General features: G+C 48.5%; 1 protein-coding gene across 5 annotated transcripts in view; it reads left to right on the top strand.

The window, feature by feature from the left end:
- Positions 1-12832, top strand: part of LOC142390473 (extracellular sulfatase Sulf-2-like) — a 72927-nt gene that overhangs the window by 19758 nt on the left and 40337 nt on the right. The window contains exon 1 of one of the 5 annotated variants that reach the window (XM_075475927.1): positions 5315-5676. The exons of the other annotated variants lie outside the window; for them this stretch is intronic. The gene's annotated coding sequence lies outside the window, so the exon portion shown is untranslated. Of the gene's footprint in view, positions 1-5314; positions 5677-12832 lie in introns of those variants that run through there. 5 annotated transcript variants of the gene reach the window in all.

The raw sequence follows: 12832 nt of genomic DNA, 5'->3' as shown, positions 1-12832 counted from the left end.
AACACACAGAAACACACACACAGAAACACACAGAAACACACAGAAACACACACACTGAAACACACAGAAACACACAGAAACACACAGAAACACACACACTGAAACACACACACTGAAACACACACACACTGAAACACACACACAGAAACACACAGAAACACACAGAAACACACACAAACACACAGAAACACACAGAAACACACACACAGAAACACACAGAAACACACTGAAACACACACACTGAAACACACAGAAACACACTGAAACACACACACAGAAACACACTGAAACACACACACAGAAACACACTGAAACACACACACAGAAACACACTGAAACACACTGAAACACACACACTGAAACACACTGAAACACACACACACTGAAACACACTGAAACACACACACTGAAACACACTGAAACACACACACACTGAAACACACTGAAACACACACACACTGAAACACACTGAAACACACACACACTGAAACACACTGAAACACACACACACTGAAACACACACACTGAAACACACTGAAACACACACACTGAAACACACATCGTCCCTTTTAAAGCAGCTTTCTACGGAAGCCCAGAGCGGACGTGGTTACGTATAAACTTTTTTTTTTGATGGTTTTCTCCAGATAACGAGTTAATTTACCGATGGGTTTCGAGGCCACTTTTTCTCCCCAGTCCGCCCCTGTTTATATGTGTTTCTGGCAAAGGTGAGAATGCAGGTGTGGCTGCAGGTGGGGCTGCAGGTGTTGCGGCTGCAGGTGAGGCTGCAGGTGAGGCTGCAGGTGAGGCTGCAGGTGCGGCTGCAGGTGAGGCTGCAGGTGTGGCTGCAGGTGTTGCGGCTGCAGGTGAGGCTGCAGGTGTGGCTGCAGGTGTTGCGGCTGCAGGTGAGGCTGCAGGTGTGGCTGCAGGTGCGGCTGCAGGTGAGGCTGCAGGTGTTGCGGCTGCAGGTGCGGCTGCAGGTGAGGCTGCAGGTGAGGCTGCAGGTGAGGCTGCAGGTGCGGCTGCAGGTGAGGCTGCAGGTGAGGCTGCAGGTGAGGCTGCAGGTGAGGCTGCAGGTGAGGCTGCAGGTGCGGCTGCAGGTGAGGCTGCAGGTGTGGCTGCAGGTGTTGCGGCTGCAGGTGAGGCTGCAGGTGTGGCTGCAGGTGTTGCGGCTGCAGGTGAGGCTGCAGGTGTGGCTGCAGGTGCGGCTGCAGGTGTTGCGGCTGCAGGTGAGGCTGCAGGTGAGGCTGCAGGTGTTGCGGCTGCAGGTGAGGCTGCAGGTGAGAATGCAGGTGTGGCTGCAGGTGTGGCTGCAGGTGAGGCTGCAGGTGTTGCGGCTGCAGGTGAGGCTGCAGGTGAGGCTGCAGGTGCGGCTGCAGGTGAGGCTGCAGGTGTGGCTGCAGGTGTTGCGGCTGCAGGTGAGGCTGCAGGTGAGGCTGCAGGTGTGGCTGCAGGTGCGGCTGCAGGTGTTGCGGCTGCAGGTGAGGCTGCAGGTGAGGCTGCAGGTGTGGCTGCAGGTGCGGTTGCAGGTGTTGCGGCTGCAGGTGTTGCGGCTGCAGGTGTGGCTGCAGGTGTTGAGGCTGCAGGTGTTGAGGCTGCAGGTGCGGCTGCGGGTGAGGCTGCAGGTGAGGCTGCAGGTGCGGCTGCGGGTGCGGCTGCGGGTGAGGCTGCAGGTGAGGCTGCAGGTGAGGCTGCAGGTGAGGCTGCAGGTGTGGCTGCAGGTGGGGCTGCAGGTGTTGAGGCTGCAGGTGAGGCTGCAGGTGAGGCTGCAGGTGAGGCTGCAGGTGTGGCTGCAGGTGAGGCTGCAGGTGAGGCTGCAGGTGAGGCTGCAGGTGTGGCTGCAGGTGTGGCTGCAGGTGAGGCTGCAGGTGTGGCTGCAGGTGAGGCTGCAGGTGAGGCTGCAGGTGAGGCTGCAGGTGTGGCTGCAGGTGCGGCTGCAGGTGTTGAGGCTGCAGGTGAGGCTGCAGGTGAGGCTGCAGGTGAGGCTGCAGGTGTGGCTGCAGGTGCGGCTGCAGGTGTTGCGGCTGCAGGTGTTGCGGCTGCAGGTGAGGCTGCAGGTGAGGCTGCAGATGTTGCGGCTGCAGGTGTTGAGGCTGCAGGTGCGGCTGCAGATGTTGCGGCTGCAGGTGTTGAGGCTGCAGGTGCGGCTGCAGGTGAGGCTGCAGGTGTGGCTGCAGGTGCGGCTGCAGGTGTGCCTGCAGATGTTGAGGCTGCAGGTGTTGCGGCTGCAGGTGAGGCTGCAGGTGAGGCTGCAGGTGTGGCTGCAGGTGTTGCGGCTGCAGGTGTTGCGGCTGCAGGTGAGGCTGCAGGTGTTGAGGCTGCAGGTGTTGCGGCTGCAGGTGCGGCTGCAGGTGAGGCTGCAGGTGTGGCTGCAGGTGTTGCGGCTGCAGGTGTTGCGGCTGCAGGTGAGGCTGCAGGTGAGGCTGCAGGTGCGGCTGCAGGTGTTGCGGCTGCAGGTGTTGCGGCTGCAGGTGTGGCTGCAGGTGAGGCTGCAGGTGAGGCTGCAGGTGCGGCTGCAGGTGTTGCGGCTGCGGGTGAGGCTGCGGGTGAGGCTGCAGGTGAGGCTGCAGGTGAGGCTGCAGGTGCGGCTGCAGGTGCAGATGTGATGATCAGACCTTCTTCCTGAATGAATCCAGCTCTTTAACCACTTGCTACGTTGCATTTCTTCTTCTGCTGCTGCTCCTTCTTCTTCTTCGTTGGTGTTTGAACGTAAAGTAACGACACATCCGGCCTTATTGTGTCACTGAGACATGATGCAAACCGTCATTCTCTGGATCAAATGTTTGATTCCGTTTCTGCTTCAACCTTCACATCAACATCAAGGCTGAGAAACTCTGCTGAATGCAGATTTATTTCTGTTTGATTCTTAAAGCTCGTTGTTTGGTTTCAGCTTCAGCGTTAACGCTCTCAGACACATATACACGTGTAAGATCTTTAATATTCACGCGTGCGACCCTGGCGGTGACGGTGTGCAGATGGAGGGAGCATTAAAGAGATGGGTGGAGGTGTAAATAAGCCAGTGGGCGGAGCCTGTGGTGGAGCATAAATATGGAAGATGGATGAGAGAGTAAATGGAAATGAGCTCTTTTATTCAGACGATGCTTCTGTCTTCATGTTCTATTCATGTTAAGGTGTGTGTGTGTGTGTGTGTTAACATGCAGTGCATTCGCAGTGTCTCTTAAAGGGATATTCCACCCTAAAACAGAAAAAGGACAACACACTGTGTGTTGAATGGGCAGTTTTTTAATTTTTCTCTTCTTAAAATCAAATCTTTTATTCCACAATTCATACAATTCAGGCTCCATTCTCCCAGAGAAGGAACAAAGAAGGAACCAGAAAGTTCTCGAGGATCAGCGGTCCAAGGGCTAAGGGATGAAGGGAATTCATTCTTTATTTAACCAAAACCAGGAACTAAACATGGAAAACAAAATGATAAAAACCAGAAGAAACAGGAGCCTTCACACTCCGGGGAACAGGCGAGTGTAGATCTGAGGGCCAAACGGGGGCCGAGGGCCAGAAAGGAAGAAGAATCTGAGCCCTGAATAAGGGATGAGCCCAAAGAAAACACCAACCAGGAACAGCCAAAACGTTTTTTATGAAGCATTTAATCCAACATTCAGCACATTCTCACTGAATCATGGAACAATAAAGACGTGAGCTTCTTCTTCTTGGTTATTACGACCTTAAAAAGTTGTAAAAGTGGCCTCTAAATGAACCATTTCTCCTGTTATGGCCACCAAAGAGGGCCCATAAAGTGATGATGTGGCTCCAGCCCACAGAGAAAAGCCCCAGCTGGGAAACTTCTGATCGGCCTTATTTCACCGACTGAGGACGCCATCGCTCCCTGACCCTGCAGAACTCTACAGAGTACGATGCTCCACAGGACCCAAAGCCAAAGTTGGTAAGTTGGGGGCCTTTAGCTGATGGTTGAAAGGAAGCAGCAACGATTTAAAACACAAGCCGCGGCCTCCACCCGGCCTCCACCCGGCCTCCACCCATCTCAGGTGTTCTGGAGTCAGGAGTCTGAAGCTGGAAATGTTGTCGGTGAGGACGTTTTAATCCTCGTTCTTCCATGAGCGCTGATGGCGGCGGACCGAAGTCGCCCGGGTCTCTGGAGACGATGAGAAACATCAGCGGGCTGGAAGTGAAGCGCGCTCCTCCATCTGCGGACGACCTCGTCCTCATCAATAAAGCAGCGCTGAAGTGGCGAAGCCATCATTGCTGCTGCTGCTGCGGATAAATCGTTCAGACGTGGACGCTGCAAAGAAAAAACCTGCAATGGATAAGATCAGGAGCTGAACCTCTGCTGCTGGGTTTGGGTTTGGGTTCTGTAAGGGTTAGGGTTAGTGTTTGGGTAGGGTTAGGGTTCTGTAAGTTGGTCTGATCATGAACAGGGTTAGGGTTAGGGTTCTGTAAGTTGGTCTGATCATGAACAGGGTTAGGGTTAGGGTTCTGTAAGTTGGTCTGATCATGAACAGGGTTAGGGTTAGGGTTCTGTAAGTTGGTCTGATCATGAACAGGGTTAGGGTTAGGGTTCTGTAAGTTGGTCTGATCATGAACAGGGTTAGGGTTAGGGTTCTGTAAGGGTTCAGTAAGGGTTAAGGAAGGGTTCGGGTTCTGTAAGTTGGTCTGATCATGTACACTAAGGATCCATAATGTGTCCTGCAGCCGTCCTGTGGAACCGAAGCTCAGTGCAGTTTCAGTGGCGACAATGAGCGTCTCCTACAGAGGATGCACTGATGTGAGATTCACCTTTTCCTCTTTAATTACCCATAATGCTTCAGAAACAGTGGAACACGAATCAGAAAAGGTGTTTCTGCTCTTCATCACACTTTAGAAACGCCAAATTCATTCATGTAAACGCATCAAAATGAGCATTAAGATAAAAAAACCAGAAGGAAATGAAGAGTCAAAGCAGCCGTTTCTGTGTTTACGGGTAAAGTTTTCTGGCTGGTTTTTGGGACTGTTGGTGGTAAAGTTGGTGTTTAGCCTCCTCCATCCATGTATATTTCATTAATGGAGACATCCTCACAGATATTTCCAGGAGGATGAAATGAAATAATGAGCCGAGCTGCTGACACCTGAAAGATGGTCCCGATGATTAGATGTGAAGCCGCTCTCCGGCTGCGGTTCGCTGCTCGCAGTTTAATAATAACCCCGGAGCAGAGTCTGTTAATAAGCTCGAGGGCTGGGAGAGGACGCCGTAAACGTGGCCGGCAGAGGAGGTGATGAAAACAAAAGGAGGAGGAGGGAGTGATGGAGGCAGGGAGAGAGAGAGAATGGGAGGTAAAGAAGGAGGAGGAGCTCAGCTGTGGTTCTGCCGGCCGAGTCTGCGGTCGTCAAGGGGAGAGAGCCGTTACCACGGGGACCGCTGCCATGTCTGCCGCCGCGGCAACGGCTAACAGGAGCTGAGCCTGAGAGGACGAGGTCTGGGGGGGTGGGTTGTTGGTTTGGGTCCCCCACGAGCAAGGCAGCAGCCACGAGGAAGCGGAGTCGGGCCGTTTGAGAGGGAAAGACAAAGAGGAACAGAAGAAGAAGAGAGAGAATATGTTCCGAGAGGAAGCGGAGGAGTGAAAAAGAGGAAGAGAGAAGCAGAAGTGATGCCGCCGCTCGCTGCTCTGCGGAGTTCAGGGAGATTTCTGCCGACTCGGATCGCCTCGTTTCGTCCGTTCAGCTCCAGTAAGAGTTTGTTTCCACCTTTTAAAAAAGATCGTTTGGTTTAATGTTGAAGAAGATGAAATGTTTGAGCTTTCACTGGTAGTTCAGATCTGGTGTTTCTCTGTTTTATCTCTGTTATTAAAACCCTGCAGTCACACGTTAAAGTTCTTTAACTAAAGGAAACGGGTCGGTTCGGGGTTTTTAACAGAAAACAGCTCAGTTTGAACTTTGAACCAGAAACAACCGGGTGCTGCAGATTCAGCTCAAACAAATGCAGGTGAACGCTGGAACAAAAGGAAAATAACAGGCATGTTTCCGGGGGACGGGCTGTGGAAGCTGTGGCCCGATGCTGCCCGGCGGTCTCTGTGAGGCAGATCCAGTCCCACTGATGATGTTTTCCATCTCTGACTCACCCCACAGTCCCAGGAGGAAACACTTCTGATCTATTTATTCAGGAAGACGGTAACTGGGCCTGATCAACAGATCTGCTTCTGTTCACACGGACGGATGATTTTCAGCTGGAAGTCACAGTCCGACCACAGCCCAGATCTGGTCCCCGGCACCGGATCACCGGATCAGGTCGCTGGCACCGGATCAGGGCCCCGTCTCGACGTCCCGGCAGAAACTCAAATATTTAGAGTTTTAAGCGTTTAGCTTTAAATCTGCGTTGTTTCTTCTTTGCTTTAAACCGAGGCACAAACGTTGCTGACTTCAGTTTTTCTTCATTAAAGCGACCCGAGGAAACCTCAAACTGTTGAGGTTTGGCTGCTTCGTGATGATGTCATCATTAAGCACGCCACAAACTGTCTCAGTTTAGACGCAGAAGAAGAGGAGAAGGCTCGTAGTTTGAGTGTTTGAGGCTCCCATTGGCTCCTGTAAGTGTCCACCAGCTGCATGCAAAGACACACTAAGGCTGCCGGTTGATCGAAACATTTCATGATAATTAATCACGATTGTCTCGAGTTAACTCAGGATTAATCGCACTTTTTCTGTGTGTTATTATGTTGTAAATGCCCCATTCTTTGATGATAACTGGTGTTGATGAGGGAACCATCTGGCAGAATGTTAAAGATTCATTTTCCAATCAAAATACCATTTTTTTTTGCTGTTTTAGCTGTTTTTGGTGGCCGTCCACGAGCTTAGGCGACATCCCTTCTAGATTTCCCGAAACTATCAGGGCCACAGAGCCAGGAAACAGCAGAGGGTGTGTAGGAAACGGAAGAGGGTGTGTAGGAAACGGAAGAGGGTGTGTAGGAAACAGCAGAGGGTGTGTAGGAAACGGCAGAAGGTGTGTAGGAAACGGCAGAGGGTGTGTAGGAAGCAGCAGAAGGTGTGTAGGAAGCAGCAGAAGGTGTGTAGGAAACGGCAGAGGGTGTGTAGGAAGCAGCAGAAGGTGTGTAGGAAACGGCAGAGGGTGTGTAGGAAGCAGCAGAAGGTGTGTAGGAAACGGCAGAGGGTGTGTAGGAAGCAGCAGAAGGTGTGTAGGAAACGGCAGAGGGTGTGTAGGAAACAGCAGAGGGTGTGTAGGAAACGGCAGAGGGTGTGTAGGAAACAGCAGAGGGTGTGTAGGAAACGGCAGAAGGTGTGTAGGAAACGGCAGAGGGTGTGTAGGAAGCAGCAGAAGGTGTGTAGGAAGCAGCAGAAGGTGTGTAGGAAACGGCAGAGGGTGTGTAGGAAGCAGCAGAAGGTGTGTAGGAAGCAGCAGAGGGTGTGTAGGAAGCAGCAGAAGGTGTGTAGGAAACGGCAGAGGGTGTGTAGGAAGCAGCAGAAGGTGTGTAGGAAACAGCAGAGGGTGTGTAGGAAGCAGCAGAAGGTGTGTAGGAAACAGCAGAAGGTGTGTAGGAAGCAGCAGAAGGTGTGTAGGAAACAGCAGAAGGTGTGTAGGAAACAGCAGAGGGTGTGTAGGAAACAGCAGAAGGTGTGTAGGAAACAGCAGAGGGTGTGTAGGAAACAGCAGAAGGTGTGTAGGAAACAGAAGGTGTGTAGGAAACAGCAGAAGGTGTGTAGGAAACAGGAGAAGGTGTGTAGGAAACAGCAGAGGGTGTGTAGGAAACAGCAGAAGGTGTGTAGGAAACAGCAGAAGGTGTGTAGGAAGCAGCAGAAGGTGTGTAGGAAACAGCAGAGGGTGTGTAGGAAGCAGCAGAAGGTGTGTAGGAAACAGCAGAAGGTGTGTAGGAAGCAGCAGAAGGTGTGTAGGAAACAGCAGAAGGTGTGTAGGAAACAGCAGAGGGTGTGTAGGAAACAGCAGAAGGTGTGTAGGAAACAGCAGAGGGTGTGTAGGAAACAGCAGAAGGTGTGTAGGAAACAGAAGGTGTGTAGGAAACAGCAGAAGGTGTGTAGGAAACAGGAGAAGGTGTGTAGGAAACAGCAGAGTGTGTGTAGGAAACGGCAGAGTGTGTGTAGGAAAAAGGAGAAGGTGTGTATGTTCATCACATGATTCTATACTTATCCTGATACCTGTTGTTGTTGTCATGCTAGCTGTGTTGTTGTCATGTTAGCTGTGGTGTTGTCATGCTAGCTGTGTTGTTGTCATGTTAGCTGTGTTGTTGTCATGTTAGCTGTGTTGTTGTCATGCTAGCTGTGTTGTTGTCATGCTAGCTGTGTTGTTGTCATGCTAGCTGTGTTGTTGTCATGCTAGCTGTGTTGTTGGCATGCTAGATGTGTTAGCATCGCCTCGGCTGGCGTTGGAAGATGTGCCGGCGGCTGCTCTGTCTTTGTGTTTACTGGCGCCATGCGTTGCCTTCACCGTGGGTCAGCTGATGAGCTGTTTCAGACCTGTTATGATCTTAATAACTCAGTCTGATTGTAATTTAGCCAATAATCCGATCCTTTCAGTGCCATGTGACCCCACTGAGTGACAGGCTGCTGAGAACAAAGTGCCTAAAGATCCAGTTTAAAATGGCTTTTTTGCTAAGTTGTCTGTTCTGTGTGGACACAACACTGGTTCATCCCTTGAGTTAGGAGCCTTTTTCCTGCCTGAATGGTTCATAGCTCAGAGTTACGTGGCTTAACAAAGAAAAAAATGGACTGAAGATGAGGAAAAAAGCAGAAAATGTCCAAAGAGAAACATTGAAAGACCTTCAGAAAGTGTTGAAACTATTGCTGAAGATCACTTAAGCTGCTTGGATGAAAAATATAAAGAAATGAGAGGCGTCTCATGACCAAAATGCTTAAAAAACCACATAAAATACTTAATATGGCTGTCACAATCATACAAATGTAGTTGGAAATTAATTGTTATACAAGAAATTATAATTAAATGTCTGTTTCTGTTCATTTTAGGACCCTATTAGAGTAAATTAATGTTGCTCGTCTGACTCCACATCTGAGGGAATTTTATTCCTGTTTAGTGATATAAAGTCCTGTTTTTTACTTTCACTGGAGGAGAATGTGTGACAGGCTGCTGAGAACAAAGTGCCTAAAGATCCAGTTTAAAACGGCTTCTTTGCTAAGTTGTCTGTTCTGTGTGGACACAACACTGGTTCATCCCTTGAGTTAGGAGCCTTTTTCCTGCCTGAATGGTTCACAGCTCAGAGTTAAAGTGGCTTAACAGAGAAAAAAAAACTAAAGAAACGAGGGCTGGATTCACACTTTGCTCTGAAGAACAAAGGAACAACGGATCTGCCTCACAGTGTCTGTTACCTGCTGCAGCTTTAATTTATGTTGGATGCGTGTCAGAAGGCAGCGAGCTGACCTGCGACCTTTCACCTCTCCGGTGTTCAGCCCCCCCCCCCCCCCCCCGCTGGTTTCTATGCGTGTAAAAGCTGATGAATATGAATGAACGGTCGGAGCTCTTTTATTGACATTCACCGCATTTCATTTTGAGTCACTTGGCAGCCAGCTGCATCGTCTGCTTGGCCCGCCTCCTCCTCATGAATATTAATGAGCAGATAGATGCGATCGAAGGAGGAAAGCCAGAAAGGGCGCATCGTGATGGCAGGCAACGGGATTTATGGTTCCCGAGGCGTTTGGAGCACGTGGTCGCGGCTCGGGGAAGCGTGAACACGATATGTGACAGTTTAACTCCGTGTTCATTAACGTCCGGCTCGGAACGCCCCCTCTCTTCTGGTTCCGCTCTGTCCAGCAGATGTTGAGCCAACAGCAGGATCCTCCTCCCGTCGGCTCGGCTCGTATTCATGCTTCTCGGAGCATTTTTCAAACCATACAACTGCTTCACAGAGACACTCGATAGAGATCTGAATATATTTCTTGTGTGCAAAGCTGTCTGAATCCTAAACAGAGCCAGTTTTCCTCCTGGGAAAACCTCGAAAAAGAGAATGTTGATTTATGCTTGTGCAACTGCTGGTGATGATTGTTGAAGCTTTGCAGAAGAAGTCAGCAGAGACAAAGCATGTAGGAACCAGGGCTGGGCAACGATTAAAATGTTTAATCTAATTAATCACATGATTTCCCTGATTAATCACGATTAATCGCATTTGTACGCAGAATCCAAAAATGAATCCAAAAGTAGCGTATAGCTTTTAGCATTTAGCTTTATTTTAAATGTGCTGCCATATGAATGAAAGTGCCATAACATTTGTTGTGCAAACACACTTTTAACATCAGCATCTTTCTGTAGTTTTTATGTAGAAGCCTCGCTCCACTGTCTGTTTCCTTGAATGACTTGCTGCTATCAGTTGTGTGTTTTGCCTTTAAGTGATATTTTAGACTGGAACTACTACGCTGAGAAGACAATTCAACTTGCAATGTTTACAGATGACTTTGGTTCTGTTGACTCCGCCGTCTGGAAGAACTTTAAAATGAAAATGGCCGAGTAAAAGTTCCGTACCCTTCTCCATGTTTGGTGGATCCGCCGATTACTTTCTTTTCCTGTTCCACAGCAGACAGCAACAGACTTTTACAAAATAAAAGCCTGTGAGCGACAGACTTTTACAAAACAAAAGCCTGTGAGCAACAGACTTTTACAAAATAAAAGCCTGTGAGCAGCAGACTTTTACAAAATAAAAGCCTGTGAGCAACAGACTTTTACAAAATAAAAGCCTGTGAGCAACATACTTTTACAAAATAAAAGCCTGTGAGCAACAGACTTTTACAGAATAAAAGCCTGTGAACAACAGACTTTTACAAAATAAAAGCCTGTGAGCAGCAGACTTTTACAAAATAAAAGCCTGTGAGCAACAGACTTTTACAAAATAAAAGCCTGTGAGCAACATACTTTTACAAAATAAAAGCCTGTGAGCAACAGACTTTTACAAAATAAAAGCCTGTGAGCAACAGACTTTTACAAAATAAAGGCCTGTGAGCAACAGACTTTTACAAAATAAAGGCCTGTGAGCAGCAGACTTTTACAAAATAAAAGCCTGTGAGCGACAGACTTTTACAAAATAAAAGCCTGTGAACAACAGACTTTTACAATAATAAAAGCCTGTGAGCGACAGACTTTTACAAAATAAAAGCCTGTGAGAAACATACTTTTACAAAATAAAAGCCTGTCGGTTTATTTAAACTACGTCTAAATACTGCAGTCTGAGGGTGAAATGTGGCTCCTCTCTTCTTCCATCAGACTTTATATAAGGCAGCGACGGCCTCTGGATGTTTGCTGGTGTGCTGCAGACTCAGTGTGATATTCTCAGAACAGAGATCTGAATATCAAATAAAACAAACTCTCAGGAATCAGCAGCTTTTTTTTCCTCCAGCTTGGCTCCGTAAATATATAATTAAAGGATGCGATTTAAAGCGGCGGCTTGATTTTTCAGCATGTTGAAAAGGCTTTCGCTCCCAGACGGTGAATTAAAAGCTCATAAAAGCGAATCGGGACAGATGTAGCCGTGTAATTAATGTCAAAAATAAAAGCTCCGGAGTCTATTAACTGTTTGATGACCTCCACAGCTTTTTTTTTACGGCCGCTGACTCAGAGGAGCGACGCTAATGTAGGCCATTAATCAGAGTTATTGGACGTTTAACTCGTTCTTCTGTTAAAGTGGCAGCGAGGACGAGCCCGTTAGGATCTGAGAGACGAGCAGCTGCACACAGAACATTAAATATTCCCCCTCATGTTTCCGTTTATACTTCCCCGAGTACACGATGATTAATGAGCGGCGAATCCGTCACTCAGAGCCTCGGATGCTGAAAGTTTGGCTTTTACCCCCAGGGGCAGTAAAGCAGAGAAGGAAACAAAGTGCTGAGTCCTGAAGGAGTTCCCACATTTGTTTTCTGCCTTTCATCCCAAACCACCTCAGCTCAGGTCATGTGATGCAGCTCTGCGTCCCTCCCATTGGTCACATTTTAAAGCTTTAAGTTGGGTGGGATTAGACGGCACAACTGGTTCAACATATCATTGCATAACACCAAAAGGCTCCTGAAATGTATAAAGGTTCATTTTAAATGAACATTTGAAATGTTTTCATTTAAATTTAGTCATTTCTGACTCTTTCTTTATTTCAGGCTATATTTTAAAGCCATTTTATCCGTTTTATGACTCTTTCTTTATGGTATTTCCTTTCATCCTTTTGGGTTATAACAACATGCACGTTTGACTGGAGCTCTGATGGATCATTCATTTAATTTAATTATAATTTAATTATTCACAAATAATTTGGTTGACTAAAGAGCTTGCTTAGCTGTGTGTGCACGCTGTTAGCTGTGCACGCTGTTAGTTGTGTGTGCACGCTGTTAGCTGTGCACCAGCCGCGGCCGCTGTATTTGGGCAGGATGGGCAGAGCCCCGCCTTCCACACCCCAACCTTTCTTTTATAGATAAAATGTAGATAATTATAAATTATAGATAAAATATTTATTTCAACTTCAATCACAGAGGGAATCGTATTACACCATATTGTGGCTTGTGACGGACTTTGCGAGTGGAATCTGTTTTTATTTTCGCTGAAATATAGCCTACCTCCAGTGTGGCTGCTTAACGTTAGATCTATGGCCACTGGCCAGGGCAGATGCCTGGCTGCCCTCAGCTAAGCCCGGCCCCGCCGCCCCTTCTTAGAACTCTCGAGCACATTCTACCAATCAGAATCACTGTAGGCCCCTACGTAGCATAATATCATGTTACATTTAGCGCGCCTGTATAGATGCTATTGGGGCAGGTGTATGATCTGCCCTGGACATGGAAAGGACTCAAAGGGTTTAAGAAATATATTACTCCGCCCATCTAGCCAGTGGGAACTTCAGTGCCGCCAAACTCCCCTACAAACTTGTTGGAAAAAACG

This window comes from Odontesthes bonariensis, chromosome 10 (assembly GCF_027942865.1).
Source record: "Odontesthes bonariensis isolate fOdoBon6 chromosome 10, fOdoBon6.hap1, whole genome shotgun sequence".
Classification (NCBI taxonomy): Eukaryota; Metazoa; Chordata; class Actinopteri; order Atheriniformes; family Atherinopsidae; genus Odontesthes; species Odontesthes bonariensis.
The sequence above is the reverse complement of the archived record's forward strand: the minus strand, read 5'-3'. Positions and strand labels throughout refer to the sequence as shown.